Here is a 25515-nt window from a genome sequence, read left to right as displayed (position 1 = left end):
GAAATACAGCAGGAATAATATTGTGTTACATTTTTCAAAACATTCTGTGATAGAGTTTTGTCTCCAGCAGAAGTTACAGAGAATTTAACAATAAAGATGAAAGGTGTTGATTCCCCCCTCCCCATTGATATACATATACAAAACCTCTCTGTTTAAAAAGAAAATGTTGCCAAAAATCATTAACAGCTATAAACCAGCACTCTTGTATTATGACCAATGTACAGCACTATGCTCACATTATTGCCCAACTGAGAGCCAGAAATACGGAGCGCCATTCCTATGGGTATAGCACATTATCATAGATACTAAAAACTGTTTTTCAAGTTTTTTTTTTTAAAGTTCACTAAAAAGTTCACTGGGCATGGGGTGTTACATCTCTGGGCTCTGGTGTGCTCATGTATGTCAGCAGGTGGTCATGTCTTGGGACAGTTCACTACTTTTCTGAATTTTAGAGATTCCTGTTGTACTAAGCTGGGGATCCAAGAGGACTCATGGGACTTTTGGGAAATCACATGAGCATATTGAACAAAAGAAGCTGCTTATTGATCTACCAAGCTTCGGGCTGTCTACTCTGATTGGGAGTAGCTCTCTGAAGTCTCAAGTAGAGGTCTTTTACATCATTTACTACTGGATCCTTTTTTAAACTGGAAAGACTGCATATTGAATTTGGTACCTTCTGCAGGAAAAGCAGATGCTCTACCACTGAGCCACTGCCCCGACCAGGATCAGGGACTCAAGTAGGTTGATCTCTCCTTCTTCTAATTACTGGCACAGGGGCCATACCCTTTACTACTAAGATATAGTGATGTGAAATAACTCCAGTTATATTTATATAGCCATTCTTTGGGGTAAAAACTCAAGTTCAGCAATCTTGTATTGTAATATCTCCTTGAAGTTTCTCTGTCTGAGGACTACCACTTTTAGGTCAGCAATCAAATTTCCTGGAAAATTTAAATGTTCTCCCACTTGTTTTTAAGTGTTGTGATTTTTCATGTCAGATTTATATACATGTGTTCTGTTGTGCAGGGACTGACTTGTTTGTCCAATGTAGAGTGTGGAAGGGCATTGCTGACCCTTGATAGCATTTATAACCTTGGAAGATGGACAAATGAATGAACCTGAGATGGTATGGCTGGTTATCTTATGAATGAATGAATTTAAATTTATTGTATATGGCCATAGGCCTTCACAATCCAAAGCCTTTCATTAAAAAACCAAGAAAATACATGGATACAAATATAATTACATGCATATAAATAAAATTACAATAAAATGCATTTTACCTAAAATGTAAAAAAAAATCAACATTAAAACCAGATGGTTTCTAGCAGCTTATAAGACAAGAATCTGTATCAGGTGTTTACTCTCCTAGTTGCCACATTTGCCCTTATTTTCTTAGCAGCCAGGGCGTAAAGTGCCATCCTATTCGAAATAAAAGGTTCTGTGTCTGAATGAAAGTATAAAATTTAGTTTATCAAAGTCATACAGAAGATGGAGACCAGATAAAATATTTACAAGAAATTTCCCCTTTGGTTCCTGGTATAAGGGACAGTTTAAAACATAGTGTGGTAAGTCCTTAGTTGAGGTTCCACACATATACACTGATCGATGGTTTTTTTTAAAAAATCACACAACTAGCATCTCAGTTGGCATAGACTGGAAGTGTAATGATGTAAATGCTACCCTGAGCTTATAGACTGTCATAGTCAGGTAACATGCTCTAGTATGGTCTTTTTTGATGGTTTTATTCCATGGAGCAAATTTTTTTTACTGATTAAAAATTTATCAATTAGGGCATCCTCTTTGTAAACCCATTCCCTTAAGTCAACATTGCTTCCCGAAGGTTGGAATAATTCATCTGAGATGGTATATCGAGATGCAATGTCATTAAGGAAGGCCAACCAGGTTTTGTCCTTATTTTGCAGCAGGTGGTAGCTCAAATAACTCAAGTCACTGAAGGAACCAAAGTCTGTTAGTTGGTATTTTTTCTGCAATTTGAAAATCGCTAAATGGGCACATGCTTTCATCAAACGGAGACCGAGTTCTGCCCATAGCAAGGCCGCTGGTGTCCCTTTTGGTAGAGCTAGAACATGTCTCATGACTTTTTTTTTCAATTCTTTCCAAATTGCTAATTCCTCCCATCCCCAGATCTCAATTCCATACAGTAAATGATACTTTTTGATTGGAAACAAAAAGCTTTATGGCAAGTGCTATCAAGAAACCACCCTTAGAGTAGTAGAATCTCATTATTGCTCCTATTGTCTTGAGCGCTGAGGCTTTTATAAGCTTTACTTACCTTTTCATTAGTCTCCACTATTTTCTAGTTCAGCTCTTCAAGCAATTACTGCTCTCATTATCCTTGCCTACAAAAGGCATCTAAAGGACAATGTAAGAACAGTATTGGATATTCTCAAATATTTAGATAAACATAATGAAAGACAAGTTGCTTTGATTTTCCTAGACTCTGAGAAGGCCTTTGACAATTTAAACTGGAAATTTTTGTTTAAGATATTGGAAGATATGACTTTGGGGACAATTTTATTAAACGGACTAAGTCGATTTATACAACCCAGACTGCACGGATGTAGAGTTAACCAAACCATGTGGAATACAAAGGGGCACAAGACAAGGTTGCCAATTGTCACCTTTGTTATTTATACTGATGTTTGAAGTTTTGAATAGGGACATAAGACAAGATGAGAGAATTTGAGGTGTTAAGGTGAAACAGGAGAACTATAAACTGAGAGCCTTTGTAGATAACTTAGTGTTGATTTTGGAGGACCCTTTGAATGGAACTGAAACTCTAATGACAAAGTTGAAAGAATTAGGTGCAGTGGCCGGTTTTAAGGTTAATAAGCAGAAAACCAAAGTCTTAACTAAAAATATGAAAATACAAGATCAAATGAAACTTGAGAGCAAAACAGGGTTTAAAGTTGAGAAAAAGGTAAAATACTTGGGTATTACTTTGTCAAATATGAACTGTATGTTATTCCAAAATAATTGGAAAGAAATTAAAAGGGATATGCTAAGATGGGATAAAACTCAATTATCGCTGTTGGGAAGAATAGCTACAATTAAAATGAATGTCTTACCTAGAATGTTATTCCTATTTCAGACAATTCCTGTATTGACAACAGAAGTACCATTTAAGCAGTGGCAGAAGGATATATTGAGATTTATATGGCAAGGCAAAAAGCCAAGGGTTAAATTTAAGGTTCTACAAGATGCAAAAGAAAGAGGAGGCTTGGGCCTCCCAGATTTGAGATTATATTTTGCAGCTAACTGTTTGGTTTGGATGAAGGAATGGATACTATTAAAAAACAGATGATTACTGGACCTGGAAGGACATGATCTAAAATTTGGGTGGCATGGGTATCTATGGTATGACAAAGTTAAAGCCAACGCAGAGTTTAATAATCATTATGTAAGGCGTGCAATCTTGAGAGTATGGAATAAATACAAACTTAGGTTTTGTTTGAAAATACTTCTCTGGCTGTCATCACAAGAAGCTCATTTTAGAAAGGAAATGGTTAGTCCACCTAAATGGTTAACTTATCAGGATTTATTGGAATTATCTCAGGACCAAGTTAAAATTAAATCAAGGGAGGATTTAGCAGCAGAAGGGCACTCCTGTCAGTGGTTTCCATATATGCAAATTCTGGAGAAATTCAAATCAGACAAGAGTCATTATGACTTTGAGAAATCTGAAACTGAATTTGAAACAGCCCTTTGTACAAATGATGAACATGTTATTTCTAAAATTTATAAACTTTTGTTGAAGTTTGAGACGGAAGAGCAAGAAAAAGAATGTATGATTAAATGGGCGAAAAATTGTGGATACAATATATTAATGGAGCAATAGGAAAATATGTGGACAAGAGGGCTGAAATTTACATTAAGCTCCAGTATTAAAGAAAATTTTTACAAAATGATGTATTGTTGGTATATGACTCCTGAAAAATTGGCTAGATGTATAAGGGGGCATCAAATGTATGTTGGAAATGTGCCAAACAAGAAGGGACATGTGGTGGACATGTAAGAAAGCAAAGAGTTTTTGGTTGCAGATACAGTCATTGATTCAGAAGATTTTGAAGATTAAACTTCAGCTGAAATCAGAGATTTTCTGTTGGAATAACAGCAGCCAGTTGGAGCAAAGCTTTAGAACACTGTTTTTATACTTTATTACAGCAGCAAGAGTACTTTATGCACAAAAGTGGAAAACTACAACATTGCCTACAGTGGAGGAATGGTTGACAAAAGTTTTGGCGTTTGCGTCAATGGCAAAACTTACTACATTGATTAGAGAAAGGACATTAGTTAACTTCTTGATTGAATGGAAACCGTTAATAGACTTTTTGCATGAAATGGATAACAAGGATTTGATGACATCTGCATTTATGGATTAAGAAACATGAACAATAGAAAAAAGAAAGGTTTTGTGACTAACCTAGAATAAGTGTGCCTCTAAAAATGATATATACTTGTTGCAGAGAAAATCGGAACTCAACCTGTAGTGTAATCTAGGTTTTTGTTTTTGTTTGTTTTTTGTTTTCTTTTCCCTTTCCCTTTTAATTATATAGATATATGTATTGTTAGTGTGTCATGTTTAGAATTGTGTGTTTTTTCTTATTCTCTATGTTTATTGTTTATTATGTTATGGTGTATAGTTTATAGTTTAAATAAAGAAAAATTAAGAAGTAAAAAAGCTGCAGTCAACACAGGCTCTGAAATCTGATCTTAAATCTTATGTGGGAGGAAATGCCCGGTGTTTCAGAGGCTAAGAAATGCAGAGGCTGGAACTTTGAAGCTGTTGCAAATTAAAGCTACAAGCCATAATCTTAAATAATCAACTTCTTAAAAGCAACATTAGTTATTCAAAGCTTTTATGCAACATATTTTGTCAACAGAAGAAACCTGCAAACTATCTAAGGCTGAGTTCTGGTAGAATAACTAACAATCACCAGCAAGGCTGCCTGGTAGTCTAAAATAGCTATGAAGACATGTAAGGGTCTACGGGACTCAGAGGACATAATTATATCCCCTGCATGCAAGCAAAAAAGAATTGAAGACTACTTCTTAACAAAAGAGACTGCTGTATTTAATATCCCCACTGCTAATTGGTATGCACCCCTAGCCGATGCATCTGCCCTTGAGGGAAAGCAAGATGGAGAAACAATAGCAAATGATACCATCCCACAAGCAGAGGGGGGAAATGAGGAAACTGATAACACATTTTGAAAGAGCTCTTAATGTTGACTGCTAAGACAGTGGACTTTATACTCATATTCTTGCACCAAATTAACTCCAATATTGAGCAGCTTACAAGGACAGTGACAAATGTATGTCAACTAAGGAGCCCAGCTACGGAGACATCTAACCAAGTCCAGACTGGTAGCAGCCTAATGCCAACAGGATATAAGCCAGGAGCAGGTCTCAAGACAACCCATCTCAAGAGAAGAGCCATTTAAAATTATTTTACAGCCAGGAAAAGTCTGTCTAACCATCTGCAGATACAAAGGCCAGTCTATCATCTGCTCCAAAAGGCAGGCTGTTAGGCATCTGAGAACCCTATTTCCAAAATGCAAGATTCCAATAGACCTAACCGCTAAATAGTTTGAACCAAATGCAGAGGGTATTACTCACTTTCAACAGCCCACAAGTACCAGCCTTACTTTTCTGACAAAAATCTTTCTTGAATTCCAGAGGGATTTTTCCGGTGAGGGTTATTGCCAATACCAACATAACCCCCTGTTTCCAGATCTGCAGCAAGCTTAAATGCCAGAAAAGGTGAAGGAGCTGCCTATCAAAACTCCGCCTACGAAGACTTCTGCACCTGAACAACACCAGACTGCAGATGGCCTTTCAGCCACAGCCTATGAGTCTCCAGCTGATAACCGCAGCTTCCACCAGGGAAACTCTATTGAGGAAGACCAAATTAACTCCTTTCTGACTCTTTCCAGCCCAGAACAAACTGCAATAACAACAAGACTGGATTGGCTTAGATTAAAACTTCTAGGGTCCAAGAAGACTTCAGAGATTCAAACAACACCCCACCATCCAGAGGGCGATAATTTAACAGCAAATACGTCTATTTCAATTATAGGTCCACCTCCTAAACCTATTACAGATGCTTCCAAAAAAATTGGGGAATTACATAGCAGCCATCCAATGTAAACAGGAAGTGGCCCTACCAAAGGACCATAATTTCCCTGACAGCAGTGCTGTATCCAAAAATGGCTATATTTTCCATGATCCTAAAGGAGAACTGGAAGAGATCTTAAAAGATTGACAATTAATGCTCTTATCATGGAACCTGGGGAGTGAGCGGGGGGGGGGGAGGGGTTGGCATAACAAACTATATGACTCAGAATGTTTAACTTTTCTTTGTAAATTTAATGTATTGTTTTTACAAGAAACTTGGGCTCAGGACCCTGCTTCTCTATCACTCAGGGGCTGTAGAAAATTTGCCATGTTGGCAATTAAAAGTTATAGCAGAGGGAGGGGAAGCAGTGGCCTGGCAATCCAACTCTCAGTTGATTTAAAAGTAAAAACACAGGCCATAGACAGTCCTTGCCCTAACTACACACAGGTTCTGTTGGTTAAGGGCCAGCATATAGGAATCCTTCTGTGTATCAATGTCTATCTGCCTCCAAAATGCTCGAAGGCCCAAGATCGTGGAAGATTATGGGACCAGTTATTTACAACACTGGAGGATTTAGCGCTCCGCTATCCAAATTCCTTGGGGGAGATTTTAATGCTAGGATTGGGCCGAGTAGTTCTGAGACTCAGGAGGGCTTAAATACGCAGATTGCTGAACATACATCTCTCCTTATGCGCAGTTCATTAGATTCTGTAACTAACAAGCCTGGCATAAAATTCCTTGAGCTGCTAGCTATCTTCAATCTGTACATCTTGCATGGGACAAAACTAGATAAATCAGGAGGCGCTTACACATATTTAACATCAATTTATGCTAGTACAATTGATTACATAGCCCTTTCCCCAATTATATTAGATCAAGGGTGATTCCACACGAGTGGTTTTCCGTGCTTCAGCTTCTAAATGACCTCGATTTTTCCTTGTGTTTCCACATGTGGGAAGGCAATCCTAGCAGCAGATTCGAAGTCACTGCAGGTTTTGTCCATTTTTTTCCCATCCTGCTTTCCCCTGACTTATTTGTCCATTCGCAGCAGATTAGGGATTTTAATTACGCGGAATTCTTTATCCGATGTTCTCCCCACCCTTGCCCTTTTCTCTCGCCCTTCGAATCAACTTAATTTGATTGGCCAATCATGTTTTCTAAGCCACACCCACTACCCTTTCCCTTCCCCTCTTAAAAAAAAAATTATAAAAAAAATTGCAACGATTCTACAAGTCTATGCAGAAACATATTCTGTGTCACATGACAACAGCTGACCAATAACGGGTCCATTTTTCAACACACCAAATTTGTTACTTGTTGCTCGCTGACAGCTGACAGCTTCTGAGGTAGAGGGAAAGTGTGATGGAGGGACTTCAGCGTTCAACTATTTCTAGCAGCAGAGAAACCTCATTAGCTTGCCAAAAAGTTCCATGCCATCTGGGAGCCATTTTGGGTACAGCAGAACAGCGTATCAACGTCTCTATGGTTATAGAGTTCTGATTGGTTGCCGTAGATCATGTTACTCAGGTTACCAGTCACTCACATTCCCCTCCCTCTCCCAACCATAAACCTTCAGTTTAAAGGAACAGAGGGAACACTTTTGTCACAAGGGAGTGTGTTTGCTTCCTACAACAAAATGCTTACTTTATTCCAGCAGCCTAAAATTTCCACAGCTCCTGCAGACCTATAAAGATACCCACCTAAACCTACCCCCAACACACATACAAACACCATCTTCCACAAATGTGCAAGCTGCTCCTCAGCATCAGTGCCAATCAGAGGGAGCTGCTCAGGCTAAGCATCTGAAAGCAAAAACCAGGCTTTTCCCTGGGGGAGGCAAGGGGAGCTGCATTCCTGGCAGCTCCCTCAGCTAAGTCTGGCAGCACTGTTTCGACTCTCCCTTCCCTAGAATGTGCGTTGTCTTGGAAGCTGGAGAGAAAGGCTGAGGGCTGGGGAGTGGGGTCAGTGAGAAGAGCAGCAGCCAAAAGTGTCTCCCAGAGAAAGGAGAGCCCCTGCAGCACAAGGAAGACTCTTCTAATGAAATCAACTCCCCCCCACCCCATCGTGCCCCCCCTACCCTCGCAGCGCAGCAGAGGCAGCAATGCCATTTCCATCCACCCTGCCCTCCAATGATCACTGCAAAGTAGATCAAGCAGGGTTTTAAAGAGGACAGAAATGCTTTATAAAGTTCAGGAATCTAGGCTGTAAAGTAAACAGTAGTCATTAAAAAAAAAGTGTTGCAACGTTTCTTCATTTGTACATCACTATGAAGAAACATGCACTATGTCATGTGAAGTTCTATTTGCGACCTTTTTGGTCGCTGAGAGAAGGAACTCTCTAGGAGAGCCTGCTTTCTGGCACACATTTTTTTCATGAACATAGTGCAGGCATCAATCGTGGATTTCATGGCAAGAATAATCACGCATATCGCTGACAGTATAATCACATCTCCAGCCCTCATTTTCACAGGAAACAACTGATACCAACCATGACACCGTCCTCAACACAACACCTATCACTAAACCACACCACTCACGAAGAAAGCAGGAAAGATAGAGGCGGGGTCATTGGTAACAATTTTCCCTCCAAATGTCAATAGCCAATACTCATTCCACAATATTGGCAGGAAGTGCTCTGGCCTATCCAATATGTTTATTTGATGCAAGGTTTATGTGTAGCAATGTATTTTTGTGAGAAATCTTTTTCTAATGTGTTGGTTTATATGTTGCAACGTTTTTTGGGGGGAAATTTTTTTTTAAAATGAAGACGTGCATCATTTGACACTTCCCCCGGAAAAAGCTATGAGGAATTGATTTTTATCCTGTCAAATTCCGCACGATGGACTTTGAGCCGATGAAATGAAATGTCAATGTGAAACAAAAGCCTTAATGTGGAATCGGGGAGAAGTGGATTCGTATGACTCCACTGCGGCATGACTGCTCAGAAAGTCCGATCAAAATTGATCATGCAGAATCCCCCCAAGTGTATTACACTGAAGTGGGTGAAAGTACAGCAGGTGTTCACTGCCCATTAAAGCTAGTATTAAATTTTGATTCGGTTTCGTTTTCTCAGCCATGCCGGACGCTCCTCTCGGCTGGTCCGGGAGGAAACGACCGGGCACCCTGACCGGGCGGCTGACCCGCAAGGATTAGCCCCCAGGACTCCCAGGGAGGGAGCCAGGGTCCGGGACGCGGCGGGAAGAACTCCCCGAAATCAATGCGGGGGGGGGGAATTGCCCGTTTGTCCCTATGGAGGCCGGCAGATGTGCGCGGCGCCTCGAGTGCCGCCGGGCAACGAGAAACGGCAAGTAAAAGAAACAGGCGGAAGCCTGTAAACAAGCGAATCCCTTCTGTTCTACAAGCGTTTGTGAAGGAGAGGTTGATCTGAAGAAGACTCGCTCTTCCCCTTCGTTGAGTTCCAGAATTTTGTTGGCGCCCCCCCCCCCCCAAAATGGCAGCAAAGAGGCAAAGTCCCGCTCTCGGTAAGTCAATCTCGGCTACCTTGCAGAAGGGGGAGTCGCTCGAAGAGTTGGTACGCAGGGCGGTGGTGGAAGCTATAAAACCCTTTGTTGACAAGCTGAACGAAACTGATCAAAGGGTGGGCTTAATTGAAAGCGAGGTGAAAACCATTAAGGCAGCAGCGGGGGGGGGGGCAGAAAAGTCTGCTCTGGAAAGTGCGTCACTTGTGAAGGCTACAAAAAAGGACCTGAAGTTGGTGGAGAACCAGCTGATCGGGCTACAGGTGGAACGAACGCAGACAATTTTGCGTCTCCAAAACGTGAAAGAGGAGGAAAATGAGGATCTGTGGGATTTGGTCTCAGAACTACTGGCGACACCCGCGAGGACGACTAAAGAAGAGGTTAAAAGCGCCATTTTGGAGGTCCGTCGGGCTTCTTCAAAATATGCAACAAAGCGACAGTTGCCTCGTGAGATCATTATTGACTTTTCATCTAAAAAGATTCGGGACACCATCCTATATAACTCATACAATGCGGATTTGGACTTTATGGGTTTGAAAGTCAAGATTTTGAAGGACGTTCCATTTCTAGTCCGGAAACGGCGTTTTAAATATAAAAAGTTTGTAGCACTTCTGAGGGACCATGGAATAAAGTACAAATGGTTATTCCCGGAAGGAATATGGTTCAGATATAAAGATCAGGCCTATAAGATATTATCAGAAGATCAACTAAAGGATTTTGAGAATAAAAACCCAGAACTCTGCTGCACCAAGAACGAAGAAAAGGAGGAGCCGGAGGGGGGGGGGAGGAGGAGAGCATCGCAACAGCAGTTGCACAGAGAGAATTGCGTCCGGGACCTAGAAGGGGGAGGGAAGTTTAACCAGAATTTGAAATGTTTATTCTCTGTATGATTAACCACTCCATCATTATTTTATGGAGCTATTTTTGTATTATGACAGTATGAAGGGAAACATTGAAGTGTAGTGTTTAGTGTTTGTAGTTCATTCCCCCCCTTTTCTTTTTCCACCCCCCCTTTGTCCCTTCCCTCTCCCCTTTCCTTGTGATAGTTTTGTGTAGTGTTTTGTAGCTATGAAAAATAAAAAATTAAAAAAAAAAGCTAGTATTAAATTTTAACAACAGAATTTTTTTGAGGCCAATATCTGAAAATAATGATTTGCTACCTGCTACCAGGAGACACTGATGGTCAGAACAACTACAAAATGATGTAATAATAGCTCTTCAGAGCTCCAATCTAGAAGCAGAACGACAAGCCTTGCTTGTTTCAGATCTGACTACGATCCAACATTATGAAGAGATAATCCAATCTCTTAAATCGCTACTTTTCAACAGGAAACCTCCAAATCAAACATTGCACCCCAGCAACAGCTGGTTTGATCAGGAATGTAGGGAGTTTAAAGCTAAAATATCTAAGTTCATGAAGATCACATGGCTGATTATCTTAAGTCTGATGACTGTGTCGTTAAGGGACAGAGTTGGCATCTTGGTTTATTGCAGGCCCTGGTCTCAGAGTCCATATCCATGTTAGAAAGCACATTATTGTGAGTGAGAAGTTGTTTAAGGTTAGGGAGCTGTCTGTGGGCAAGACAGTTTGAACTAAGTGCTATATGTGACCACTGGTGATGTTCCATTGTTGTTTCATTTGGGCCTTTCTTGAGCAGGTTATCCCCACTACACATGATAATATTTCCTCCCCTGCTCTAATTACATTTCACATTGTACCTCCACATCCTATCTTACTTCTTTTCAATACCCTTCCCACCTTCTGACTGGGATATAAAGACTCAGATCTCCATTCCTAATTGTATCTAACAAAGGAGTTTGACTCTCAAAAGGTAATATCCTGGAAATTCTTGTTGGTCTTTAAGGTGCTATTGGACTTGAACTCTATCAAGGTTATCCTTTGGTATCACTCTCGCTTTGTTGACTTGTTTCTTTTCTAAATCATGGGCATTATCATTCCAAAAATGTCTAGTATAGAGCCTGCAGTTGAGAATCTCTGTCAGAGGAACAGATGCAGCTGTAGCATAGAGCTTGGCTATAGATGATGAATTGTTTGGTGTGTTTAGGATGGTGATTGGAGGTGTGCAGATATGTTTCCAGTATAAGGTGGTTCTTAAGCTTCTGTCAGTTATTTATTCCATCATTGGATTAATGGGCTGCATCAAAACTGACTCTTGCGGTACTATCAATGGAAACGATATGTCAGATAAAGAGGGTTTTGGTTGCAGGCCATACTCAATCTGTTAATTGGTAAGGTATCACAAGACTCCTTTGTGTTTCTCCGAAGGGTCACTATATCATATGTGGTGGACTTGTGAGGTAGCTAAGCAATACTGGGGAGATATAATTGAAGCAATTAATGAAATTTTACAAATCCAAATAAATAAGAACCCAGAATTGTTGCTACTGAACTTGGGAATGGAAGGTGTTCCAGTGCAGTACAGAACATTGTTATTTTATATGACCACAGCGGCAAGACTTTTGTAAGTGCAGAAATGGAAAATACAAGAAATACCAACTATAAAAGATTGGATTTATAAATTGCTGTACATGGCGGAGATGGACAAAATGACAAAAAAACTTAAAGATCTTGATCCAGGACAATTTATTGCTGATTGGGGGAAATTGAAACAATATTTAGAAAAAAAATGGGATGTGAAGGGAGAACTGTGGCAGTTTGAGAACTATTAAAATGTGATGCTGTAAACAGAAGAGATAAGCGACTTTACCATTAAGGGGGAATTTAATTATTACAATCTAAGCTAGTATTATGTTTAAGCAAATCTTACTTAGAATATAGAGTTTAATCAAGGAAGAGTAAAATGGATACATTGGTGGATTAGTGATTTTAATATAGTATATATATAAAACAATTTGAATATGCTTGGAGTAAGAGATATTACGATATATGTGTTATAGAAGAATATAAGTGAAGTCAAGTTAAGCAATAAGAAGGGTTAAGGGTTGGAAAGCTGTTGGAAGTCGATAAGGAGGGGGGAGGAAAGGGTGGGGGTTAGAGTAAATTAGATATGATGGGAATGTATGTATTAAATATGAAATATAAACTCACCAATAATTTTTTTTTAAAAAAAAACTCCTTTGTGTTTCTCCTAGGCCGATTCCAGACGGCCCTCCCCATCGCGAAACGTCGCGCGTCGTTGCGCAGAAAACATGAAATATCGCGTTTTCTCACGCAAGTTTTGCATGACGTCACGCAAAACTCGCACGAGAAAATGTGATATTTCGTGTTTTCTGTGCGACGACGCGCGACGTTTCGCGATGGAGAGGGCCATCTGGAATCGGCCCTATTAAGTATTAACCCTGTAAGATCGAGAAAGAGAGTGAGCTAATTTAACTGGCTGGTTGATGGAGAACAAAATCTTTGGTGTTACAGGCTGATTAGACAGCAGCCAAAATTTGAGTTTTCCAAAAAGTCAGCACTTTCCCCCTTTAATTGATCATGGAAGCACAGTTTACTCTCATGTGCCAAATAGTTTGTTTTTTGAGGCTGAACCGGCCTCAAGATAATCCCAGCCCCTAAATTCCTGGGTAAGTCAGAGTTCTGAGCAGGTCTCCTTACTAAAAGGAAGCAAGATCAGAGCAGTGACTCAGGCAGAAAGGCGATAAGTACCCACCACAGAGGGCACATAATATATCTGTGTGTCTGGCACTATATGACTGATTAAATGATCCCATCCTTATTGGATCCAGTGACACATTGAATCATTCAATGTACCATTGAATCATTCTGGGTGAGCTTGGACCTGTCACACATTCTCAGCCTAATCTACCTCACAGGGTTGTTGTGAGGATAAATTGGAGGAGAGGAGAAAGATGTGAGCTCCTTTGGGTCCACATTGTGGAAAAAGATGACATATAAATTAAATAAATAAATAAAGTTCTTATGGCTCTTTCAATCAGAATGAATATAATTTTGTAGTCATTTGCTTTAAAAAGTGTCTATGAGGTTTACATATGACTGTCAAAATAAGTTGTAGCAATGTATAATGTTTGAGAATCAAACAGTAGAAACTGAGTAAAGGATAGAATATATAAATCCCCAAATGCTCTGTACTTAAAAATGGACTTACAATTAGTCATGTTTCCATAATTTGTGTGTGTTAAGTCATGCATTTCTCATTTTAGAGCCTACCCTTTAGTTGTGTGCTGAAGATATTTCTCTAACACATTCTGTCAAAAGTATTTATTCCACTATCTTATGCATAAATATTTAGAAAGCAACTCTGTCAAGTAGTAAGACGAAAAGGGAAATATTCAGTGTTTTGATTTCAAGTTCAAAGCCATTAAATGCTCCCATTTAGATGCACTTTATACATAAAATGGTTTTAAGATATGACAAGAAATGATAGTTTAGACATATTAAATATGCTGACTAATCTGAAGTATGGAAATAAAACTTCTTTTCCTCCAAATAAACAATTGATCATTTCTCTTTAACTAACACATAGTAACCAACATTTAGAGCTCTACAATGGGGATACATTTAGTGAGCAAATATGCAGAAAATTTAAGAGTAGATAACGATACTTTTCAATACATTTTATGCAAGTCAACTTGTGAAGTAGCATCTCTTAGTTTATTCAGATATGGGAATTAAAAACATGTGTCTTCAAACACTCTTTTTGCATGGAGACTCACTAGCCCTATTCACATGTTACAGTGAATCCTGCCTGTAGAGTTTGTAAGAAAAAGCCAACATGCATTGACTTTGAGAATGAAACTGGCAAAAAGAACCTGGATAAATGTGGGATTTGTATCACACATTCAGCTATACGTGCATTGACTGTAATGTGAGAATTACTCAATGCATGTACAAAGAACAATCAAGTGTATGCTGTACACAGATTGTACATATATTCATTATAACCTGAAAGCAGAAGGCACAGCAAAGCAGAACCAGCCTACAAGCAGACACTACTTATCACTGAATATCCCCATTGCATATGAATAGCAGTTCAACTAATTGCAAGCTTCCTCCATAAGTGACTAAAAAAAAGGGGGGGGAATATAACCTTTGTTGTAATTGGCTTGCAATGTTTTGGTGCCTGTGTAGTCACAACATAGTGCTTGGGAATTATAGTGCACAGGTAGGCAAGCAGCACATACTCCAGAAGCAAATCTGTGACACTCCCAGTTTCATCTGTGTATGCTGAACTATCCAAAGTCCTCCTGGCCCTTACTTGGCTGCCGAATACTTCATACAAGGCTGGAGCAGGGTTACTTTCAAAAGAATGTAACATTCTTTAAATACTGGCTGGTGAATTTATGGTTCAGGAAGAAAGTTCCCCTCCCTCCTCAACATGGCTGAGTGAAACCTCACTCCTCCACTGTCCAATCCCAGCGCACTTCTTTTTAAAAAGATCATATTTGTATGAAGTTTGTAACGCCTTGTGGCATATGCAAATTTCTTGCACTTCTGCATTAGAATACTGTACTATGCTAGAACTGAGCTCCATTGTCCTGTAAATTAGTACCACTTAAAACATTTAAGCTAATTTCATCTCTCAGGAAACAAGGGACAGTATTTCATCTAGAGGCCCAGTGAGACTGAGTAAGAGGTTAAAATAAGTAATTTTTGTCATGTATCAACAGCAGCCACTGGTCTTGGGTGCCTGGTCTGAAGAATGTCTACTACACAGACATTAAGAGTCAGGTCTGCTTCAAACAGTCTAATTAATTATAAACACTAGCAGAGTTTGAGAATAAAGGTGCCCAAATCATAATGGATTATATCCTATGGAACTTTTCTACTAATTGTGGTGTTTTCCAGCAGCCACTGGAAGAGCCTCTACTGCCGAAGGAGGACCCCTTACACAAGAGGAAAATGCCACTTTTCACAGAAAATTTGTGCAGGATTCAAAACCAGTAACAAGTATTACAAGACGTATAAATTACTATCACCTACCCATTATTTATGAATGCCAAAAATCAAATAGTCCTAAAGCAACATGCACAGAGTACTTATTCCAGTTGACCATCCTAGGACAAAGTCAGTTCAAACATACCCCTGTTGTAGAGAGCTCAGACCAACTTGAAAGTTATTTCAGGCAGGATTCATGCCACTGCAAGAAGATATGGACTATCTATTCATTGTTGATAAATCCACTGAAAGCACTATTTGTTGCTGATAAGTGATTGAAAATACAATTTGATAACATTCTATTTTGAACAAAAATATTTTATATTTTAGAGATGCTTAATAAGTAATTATTATTTGAAACTAGAGAATATAACTGATATAGGCAAAGGCAAACAACCTCCGTTAGTGTCTTGCCATGAAAATCACACCAGGGGTTGCTATAAGTTAGCTATGACTAGACAGTACTCAACACCACCATAGATTACATTGTTGAAATCCCCCCCCAATTTAAGTAATTCAAATGATATCACAAATTTTTCACCTTTCCTCCAAGATGATATATACATTTTTCCTCTTCGCCAATGTATCCGGTCAACTATTCTGTGAGGCAGATTAGACTAAGAGAGCGATAAACTTCATGACCTGACCAGCAGTTTGAACTGAGAGCCAGTTTGGCTTGAGAGCCAGTTTGGTGTAGTGGTTAACAGCGCGGGACTCTAATCAGGAGAACCAAGTTTGACTCCCCACTCCTCCACTTGAAGCCAGCTGGGTGACCTTGGGTCAGTCCCAGCTTCTAGGAGCTCTCTCAGCCCCACCCACCTCACAGGGAGTTTTTTGTTGTGGGGATAATAATGACATACTTTGTAAACTGCTCTGAGTGGGTATTAAGTTGTCCTGAAGGATGGTATATAAATTGAATATTATTATTATTATCTTCCCAGTTCTAGTCAGACACTCTAATCAATAATACCACAGCTGATTTTAATCTGGACATAGAGAAACAGCCAGTAGGTTTGTTTCCTGGCGTCAATATTGTAAATTCCACAACTGGAAAAACTGGAGGCAAGATTCCTCAAACTAATTTGGGGTGATGGGATACCAATGAAGAACGTATTTATTTATTTAATTTTATATATATATATATATATATATATATATATATATATATATATATATATATATATATGCCACCTTGGTCCAGAAACAAAGAAAAGTAAAAAACAATTTGAAGAGCTCTCTATGTGACCTTTGTTTTGAAAGTCACAAGAATTATATACTTTCAATCATTCCAACATTATATTTCAACAAACTTGAGATCTTTACAGTTCACTTTAACTGCTGATAAATTAAACACACACACACCCTTATTCAAATTGTATTAACTATTTTGCACATGCACACCCAATCAAGTGCATCAGGCATTTTCTGTTTTTGTCTAAGAAAGTGTTTTATAATATGTTAAGGCTGGAGAAGCAGAAGTGCAATCTTGTTGTATATCATTTCAATTTTGTAGCAAGAGACCCAGGCAGCATACAGCAAATGATAATAATTCAGATACCCTTAGGTTTGTCAGTTGTTTAAAGATAAATACATAACCATGAATCAAAGTTATTTTGGTGTGACATGACACGTTCTTTGAAATGTACACTTTATCATGCACTTTCCATAGCTTTTGCAGGGAGAGATAAGGCACATGTTTGTTTGCCCAAAGCACTTAGCAACTGTGATTTATTTATTGGAATTGTCACATTTTGGATGGAAAGAAATGACTGTTATGCTGTGCCAAAAAGCAGCCAAAGATAGTCAGTTTATAAACCATTTGGAGGGGATAATATACAGAGGGATCTTATTAACCAGATTTCTTTTCCTTTTTCCTTTGTTCAATTAAATGCAGTTAAAACTGATTCACTAAAAGTCTACGGAAAAGTTAAATACATAGTAGTTGCTCCCATCAAAATTAAATGTATACCAATCCAACTAATTCCAGTGCAAGAGTTATGCATGTGCCTAACTTTCTTTCAGTGGAATCAACAAGGCTGAACCATTATTATCTTTAACGGGTTATGTCTGTAATATCTTAAATATACACACAGATGATCTTACCCCTCTGAAGCAAGTATGAGACACAGTCAACAATTTTTATGTCTCGTCAACAGGAATTACCATAGATGTTCCATGAATTACACCTGCAGTTTTTAAAATTAAACATCTCAGCCATCTCCTTAAAGTAGATAACGTTACTGGGCTTGTTTTGAGAGACTTTAAAGGAATATTCTGGTAGCAAATTAGTATTCAGAACTATAAGTTATTATTTCCCAAAAAATCATAATCCAATGGACCATTCTTGGAATATAAGTATTTTATAATTTAAACTTGAGAACAGCAATTGTCAGGTTCTGAATCCAAACCTCACATATGATAGACCCAGCTATGTGGTGGTGAAGAGTGCTGTCAAGTTATAGCTGATTTATGGCGACCCCTGGTGTGGTTTCAAGGCAAGAGACTCACAGAGGTGGTTTGCCATTGCTTGTCTTTGCAACCTTGGTCTTCATTGGATGTCTCCCATCCAATTACTAACTAAAGTCAACCCTGCTTAGCTTCTGAGATCTGAGAAGATCAGGCTTCCCTGGGCTATCATGTAAGGGCAAATCCAACTACAGCATTCAAGTATTACTTAACAAGTTTGATACACATACAGGTCATAACAGAAAAATTATTTAATCAAGTCAACAGGGCCATAAACAGAGTAGAAATCCATTGCATTTTTCAAAGGAAGTCCTTTTCTATTTCATCGTTCTATTTAATAATATAATCGCTAAAGGGATTTACTTCCTCAAGATAAGTAGCCCATAATGTGCATAATGTGCACAAACACCCCATCAAAGATGTCAGATCATCCTATTATTTGTTTTTCCATCACAGTGATCCACAAGGTGGCTTCTGTCAGAAGAAATATAAATTTAAAACACATTAAAACCAATTTGAAATATACCAATAGGACAGAAGTAAAAATAATAAAAGCAAACTCACAATGTATCTTTGTAAGGATGCTTGCCATGCAATTTGGGGGGAGCATTTTGGGAGCCAACTAAACGCTACATTGGTGTGTTTCTAAGACACCTGCTGGAAGGCCACCAGTGTGCTGGTATGGAACTGGGCAGGCTGAGGCTGCAGTGGAAGTTAGTTGGCTCCCTAAGCTGCTCCAGCCTAGGAATGCCACCCAACACTGGTGGAAAATTATGCCAGCAAAAAACAACGTATAGCCCATATGTGCCCATGCACTGGGAAAGACCAAATTTTCCCTCACATGTGCAATCCCACTCAGAGGCCCTGGTGGAGCACAGGATGCTAAGTTAACTACAGTCACAACCAATCACCTCCTCTCCAGCAGCAGCCAACCTCTGCGCCCTCCCCACCCCCACAGCATTGAATCACTGCCATCCAATCATTAGGTAGTTTATTTCATTATTTCACTATATTTAGGTAGGTAGGTATAGCACATAGCATGAGACTCTGATTCAGAGCTCTGTGCCATCCAATCTTAGAGAGCACAGCATTGCACTTTAGTGGTGGGAGAGGCAAAGAGCGGGCACTTAGCATCATCACTCATGGGAGAGAGTAAAGTCCATACTCTGTGACTGACATGTCTCATTTCAGAACCTTAACAGGTACCACATCTCTGAACTCTCAAGACAAAGGGACAGTGGCACACTGCGATGTAAGCAGTGTCAAGAATCCAGCCTGCCTGGCTTGGGAGACTGCACATAGAATCATAGAATCAAAAAGTTGGATGGGGCCTAATAGACCATGTAGTCCAACCCACTGCCCAATACAGGATCAGCCTAAAGCATGCCCAGTAAGTAGTCATTCAACTACTCCTTGAAGACTGCTAGTGAGGGGGAACCCACCACATATCTAGGCAACCAATTCCACTGCTAAATAACTCTTAATGTGAAGAAGTTTTTCCTAATGTCCAGCCGGCACCTTCCCTCCTGTAGTTTAAACCCATTTCAAGTCCTATCTTCTGTTGCCAATAGGGACAGTTTCCTCCCCTCCCCTAGGTGACAGCCTTTTAAATACTTAAAGAGAGCAATCATGTCTCCTCTCAACCTTCTTTTCTCAGTCTTTCCTTCTAGGGCTTAGACTGACCGTCCTGGTTGCTCTCCTCTGCACCTGTTCCCATTTGCCAACATCCTTTTTGAAGTAGTGACCAGAACTGCACATAATACTCCAGGTGGGGCCTGACCAATACAATATATAGTGAGACAATGACATCCTATGATTTTGATGTTATGCCTTTGCTGATACACCCCAAGATTGTATTTGCCTTTTTTGCTGCTGCATCACACTGACTGTTCATGTTTAGCTTCCCATTCACCTGTATCCCAAGATATTGTTCGCACATACTGCTACCCAGAAGTGTATCCTTCATCCAGTATACATGCTTTGCATTTTTGTTACCCAGGTGGAGAACCCAAAATTTATCCATGTTAAATCACATCTTATTCAAATCTGCCAATTTTTCCAGTGTGTTCAGATCTTGTTGAATTCTATCTCTATTTTCAAGTGTGTTTGCTATTCCTCCCAGTTTGGTGTTATCTACATATTTAATGAGTAATCCCTTCACACCCTCGTCCAGATCCTAACCCTAACCCTTCATACCCTCGTCCAGATCATTTATAAAAATATTGATAAGCATTGAGCCTAGAACTAAGCCCTGTGACACTCCACTGGACACCACCCTCCAATCAGACATGATGGCATTGACAACTACTCTGTGGATGTGATTATCCAGCCAGTTCCCTATCCATCTAACCATCCTAGAATCCGGTCCGCAGCCCTCCAGTTTACCCATCCAAACATGAGGAATCTTGTCAAAAGGTTTACTGATATTCAGATAAACTACATTGACAGCAAACCTGCGATCTAGTAAGCCTGTTACTTGGTCATAGGAGGAGAGGAGGTTGGTCTGGCAGGACCTCTTGAGAATAAGCCCATGCTGACTTCCCCGTATAATCATGTTGTCCATCAGATGCTTGTAGATTAATCTACTCCAGTATCTTTCCTGGGACAGAGGTCAGGCTGACTGCCTGGTAGTTCCCATGATCGTCCTTTCCCCCTTTCTTGAAGATTGGGATGATATTTGCCCTTCTCCAGGATGCTATAGTTCTTTTATTTTGCTTGACACCAGCAGTGTGTGCATATGGGGGTGACCCAAACCAGGTCCATCCAGAAGTACGCCCATGAGGCTTAATCCTGGGGAAGTGTTCCTAGGACAGCTGCCTATGATAGAAGGCAGGGAGGTGTGCAGCCTCACACTGGGCTGTTAGCACGCTCAGGATTGTGCTGTTGATCACCTGCCAGTTCAGCTTGCAGCCTTTTCTCCAGTTGCAATCAACGTAATTCAACATTTCACCTGTGTTTGGACCGCTCACACATATTTTGTCATGGCTTTTCCACAGTTTCCCCAACTGCTGTTTGTCACAATATTTAAGTGCACAAAACTGTTAACATTTCACATTTGGGAACTGAGCTCCAAGATGTGTCCCTATAAACCTTAGTGCCTGACTTGGTGATTGCAAAGTGAACTGCCAGATTTGGATTTTTTCTACATGTACATCCTCACACTGCTTTGTGAAAATTATTGGGATTTTTTTTAATAGAATTTTTATTGGATGAGATAATATACAATCATTACAATACAATATATTTATCCAATTTAACTCTTCTACATGTCTATATACCCCACCCCCTCCCCTCCCCCTTTTCTTTGTTGACTTCCAACAACACTTGAGCCCCCCGTTTATTCATAGATATTATTATTATTATACTAAATTGCTAATACTTATACCATGGTATAGATCTTAATATATTTTCTTTCGTTAAAGTCCTTTGTATAAAATTTAAAGTCCCTCAAAAGACCACAATTGCCCTTTAACATCGCATTTCTTTTCCAAATATTTCTTGAACTTCTTCCAATCTTCCAAGAAAATTTCTGGATCTTGCTGTTTCAGATTTCTAGTTAAGTTTGTCCATTTCAGCCATGTACAACAGCTTCCTTGTCCATTCTTCAATATTCGGTACTTCTTCTTTTTTCCAATACTGAGCATATAGAGTTCTTGCTGCTACTATCATATAGTATAGCAATATCTTATCATTTCTATTAACCTCTTCTAAATGTAAAGATAAGAACAACATTTCTGGATTTTTTGCAACATTAAATTGTAATATCAAAGACATTTCAGCACATATTTTAGACCAGAAGTCCCTAGCCTTTTGACAAGTCCACCACATATGAAACAAAGAACCTTCATGCTCTTTACATTTCCAACATTTGTTTGACAACTGTTTGTTAGCAATGGCTAGCTTTTTCAGTATTAAGTACCACCTATACAACATTTTATACCCATTCTCTTTAATACTGGTGCAAGTTGATATTTTAAGGTATTTTTCCATAACTGTTCCCATGCTTCCATAGTTATTTCTTTATTACAGTTTATAGCCCACTTTACCATTTGAACTTTTACTGTCTCATCTTCTGTGAACCACTTCAATAACAACTTGTACATTTTAGATATTACTTTAATATTATCTCCCAATAGTATCTCTTCCAAGTCTGAGTTTTTGGTTCTAAAACCTACTTTCCTTTGCTCTGATTCAAGTAAGTCTTTGATTTGTCTGTATTGTAGCCAACCATATCTAAATGGCAAATCCTCGTTTCTCTTAAGCTTCAACTGATCATCTTCTAGTACTGTCAGTTCTTTGAGGGTAAGCCATTCTTTCCCTTGATATTTCAAATTTGGATTAACTACTTCAGCCAGCACAATCCAAAGTAGTTTCTTTTCTTCTATATATTTCTTGTATTTGAGCCAAGTTAACATTAAATTTCTTCTTAAGTAGTGGTGCTGAAACATTGCATCCATTTTATATTTTTCTTACCACATATATGCATGCCATCCAAATATTTTACTATGTCCTTCCAATATTAGTAACTTATGATTGGTCAAGGTTACCCATTCTCTAATCCATACCAAACATATCACTTCATGATAAAGTCTTAGATCAGGTAGTTGCATACCTCCTCTTTCCTTCGCATCACAAAGAACTTTCATTTTCACTCTTGGCTTCTTTCCTGCCCAGACAAATTCCGAAATTTTTCTCGGCCATTTTTCAAATTGCTTTTTATCTTTCACTATTGGTATTGTTTGCATTAAAAACATCATTCTGGGCAGCACATTCATTTTGATTGTGGCAATTCGACCTAACCACGACAAATTTAATTTATTCCATTTTATCATGTCTCTTTCAATTTGAGTCCAGAGCTTTCCATAATTATTCTTGAATAAATCTATATTCTTAGCTGTCAGCTCTATCCCCAAATACTTAGTTCAATGTACCATTTCACAATTTGTTAAATCATTCAGTTCCTACTGCTTCTTCTTGGTCATATTTTTTGTTATTATTTTTGATTTCTTTTTGTTAATGTAGAAGCCAGCCAAATCTCCAAACTCTTTTATTTAATCTAACAATCTTGGCAGGATTTGTAGAGGGTCTTCCACTATAAACATCACATCGTCTGCAAATGCTCTCAGTTTGTAGGAAGACCCCTTTATTTTTATCCCTTTTATAATATCATCCTCCCTGATCTTCCTCAATAATACTTCCAAGACCATCAAAAACAAAAGCGGCGATAGTGGACATCCTTGTCTAGTTCCTTTCCTTATTTCAAATTTCTCTGTTAGGTTGTCATTGACACAAATTGTTGCCCTTTGTAATTTGTAGATTGTTTTAACTGCTTCTGTAAATTCATTGCCTAAGTCCATCTTCTCCATAGTCGCAAACATAAAGTCCCAGTTCAAATTGTCAAAGGTCTTCTCTGCATCCGCAAAGAATAGGCCAACTTCTTTATCGGGTCGTTTATCATAATATTCAATGGCATTTATCACCACTCTCAAGTTGTCTTTTAATTGTCTATTTGGTAAGAATCCAGCCTGATCATCTTCTATAAAATCCATTAGCCATATTTTAAGTCTTTCTGCTAATATTCTTGCCATTATTTTGTAATCGTTTATAAGCGATATGGGTCTGTAATTTTTAACATCTGTCAAATCTTGATTTTCTTTCGGGATCAGAGCAATAGTTGCTTTATTCCACGTATCTGGGAGGCCTTTTCCTTGAAGCATTTCATTCATTATATTTTTTTAAAATCGGTACTAGGTCCTCCTTCATTACTTTATAAAATTTAGCTGTGATCCCATCAGGTCCTGGTGCTTTCCCAATCTTAGCCGCATCAATTGCTTCTATGATTTCCTCTTCTGTTATTGGAGCATTTAGTCTCTGCTTCATCTTTTCTGGTATATTTGGTAGATAAGTATTCTTTAGATACCCCTCTATTTCTTGTAGGTTTACTGATTTCTTCTGAAATAACAGCGTAATATTTATAAAATGTGCGTTTAATTGAATGATGCTCTCTCAACTCCTTGTCATCTTCTATTATTGTATTTATGATTTTCCTTTCCTTCCTTTTTTTCAATTACCAGGCTAGATACTTTCCTGGTTTATTTGCTCCTTCAAATGATTTCTGCTTTAATGTCTTTTAACTTCCATTCTAGCTCTTTATTACCAATGGCTGTTATTTGGTCTTGTAGTATTTTAATTTCCTGTATAATCGACTTTTGCCGCCCTAGTCGGAATGAAGAGGCAGACACCAAGTTGGATCTAAGGGCCACTTTATTAACTATATACATACAATACTAATAACAGCGGCAAGGGCCTACAGCGGTACAAGTCAAGCCACGGGGTCCCACAGACCACCGCCTTGACTCATCTGGGCAAGCCCCGAAGCCCCGGGTGCGACCCATCCAATGGATGGCGCAGACCCGGCCGGCCAGGCAACGTGGTCACCCCCCTAATAAGCTCCTACCACCTCAGCCGTATAGCAGTGAGGGAAGGTCTCACAAGCGGGGGTTTCCAAAGGCAGCCTGCCCTACCCCTGGCAGCCGTCAAAGCAGTACCAGGCCCCCCAGGCAGGCCCCTCTTCCCACTATGGGGAAGCGCCAAGGGTGCTCACCGTCCCGCACTTAACTGACCCCAAACCTGCCAGGACAGCACTAAGAGGCCTCACCCTAAGCCAATCACCACTCCCATACATCGGTGCAAGGTAGGCGAAAAACCCCTCCTCCCATTGGCCAATTACGGAAGAGGGGAAAAAATTCCTACCTGGCTCTGTAACAGCAGCCAGCTAATCCTACACCAATAGGGAGCGGAGGGCGGGCCGAGCAACTATTGCAACTGCGGCTGGGCACGGGCGGCGCAGCCTCTAAGGCTCTTGCCCCGCCCCGCCCAGCCAACCCATATAAGGAAGGGAGGAGAGGTGTTGGTGCAGCCTCCCTCCTTCCAGCGCGGCAATTAACGGCACCCGGCTGACGCTGCATGCAGCGAGCCAGGTAAGTGCCGCATTGCCGCCCTAGTCGGAATGAAGAGGCAGACACCAAGTTGGATCTAAGGGCCACTTTATTAACTATATACATACAATACTAATAACAGCGGCAAGGGCCTACAGCGGTACAAGTCAAGCCACGGGGTCCCACAGACCACCGCCTTGACTCATCTGGGCAAGCCCCAAAGCCCCGGGTGCGACCCATCCAATGGATGGCGCGGACCCGGCCGGCCAGGCAACGTGGTCACCCCCCTAATAAGCTCCTACCACCTCAGCCGTATAGCAGTGAGGGAAGGTCTCACAAGCGGGGGTTTCCAAAGGCAGCCTGCCCTACCCCTGGCAGCCGTCAAAGCAGTACCAGGCCCCCCAGGCAGGCCCCTCTTCCCACTATGGGGAAGCGCCAAGGGTGCTCACCGTCCCGCACTTAACTGACCCCAAACCTGCCAACGCCAGGGCCAAGCCTCTGCTTAGGCCCTGGCGCCCCACTGATAGCCTAAGGCCAACTTAAGCCCCTGCCACAAATCCTCCAAAAAAATTTGGTTGCCCGCCTCAGATAGGTGCACCCCATCACCTCT

General features: G+C 39.9%; 1 protein-coding gene across 1 annotated transcript in view; it reads right to left on the bottom strand.

Annotated features, from left to right (window-relative positions):
- The window catches only part of ATRNL1 (attractin like 1), a 981827-nt gene that overhangs the window by 114394 nt on the left and 841918 nt on the right, over positions 1–25515 (bottom strand). The gene's annotated exons all lie outside the window — the stretch shown is intronic.

This window comes from Eublepharis macularius, chromosome 6 (genome assembly GCF_028583425.1).
Source record: "Eublepharis macularius isolate TG4126 chromosome 6, MPM_Emac_v1.0, whole genome shotgun sequence".
NCBI lineage: Eukaryota > Metazoa > Chordata > Lepidosauria > Squamata > Eublepharidae > Eublepharis > Eublepharis macularius.
Note: the sequence above shows the minus strand (reverse complement) of the source record. Positions and strands in the feature narration are given on the sequence as shown.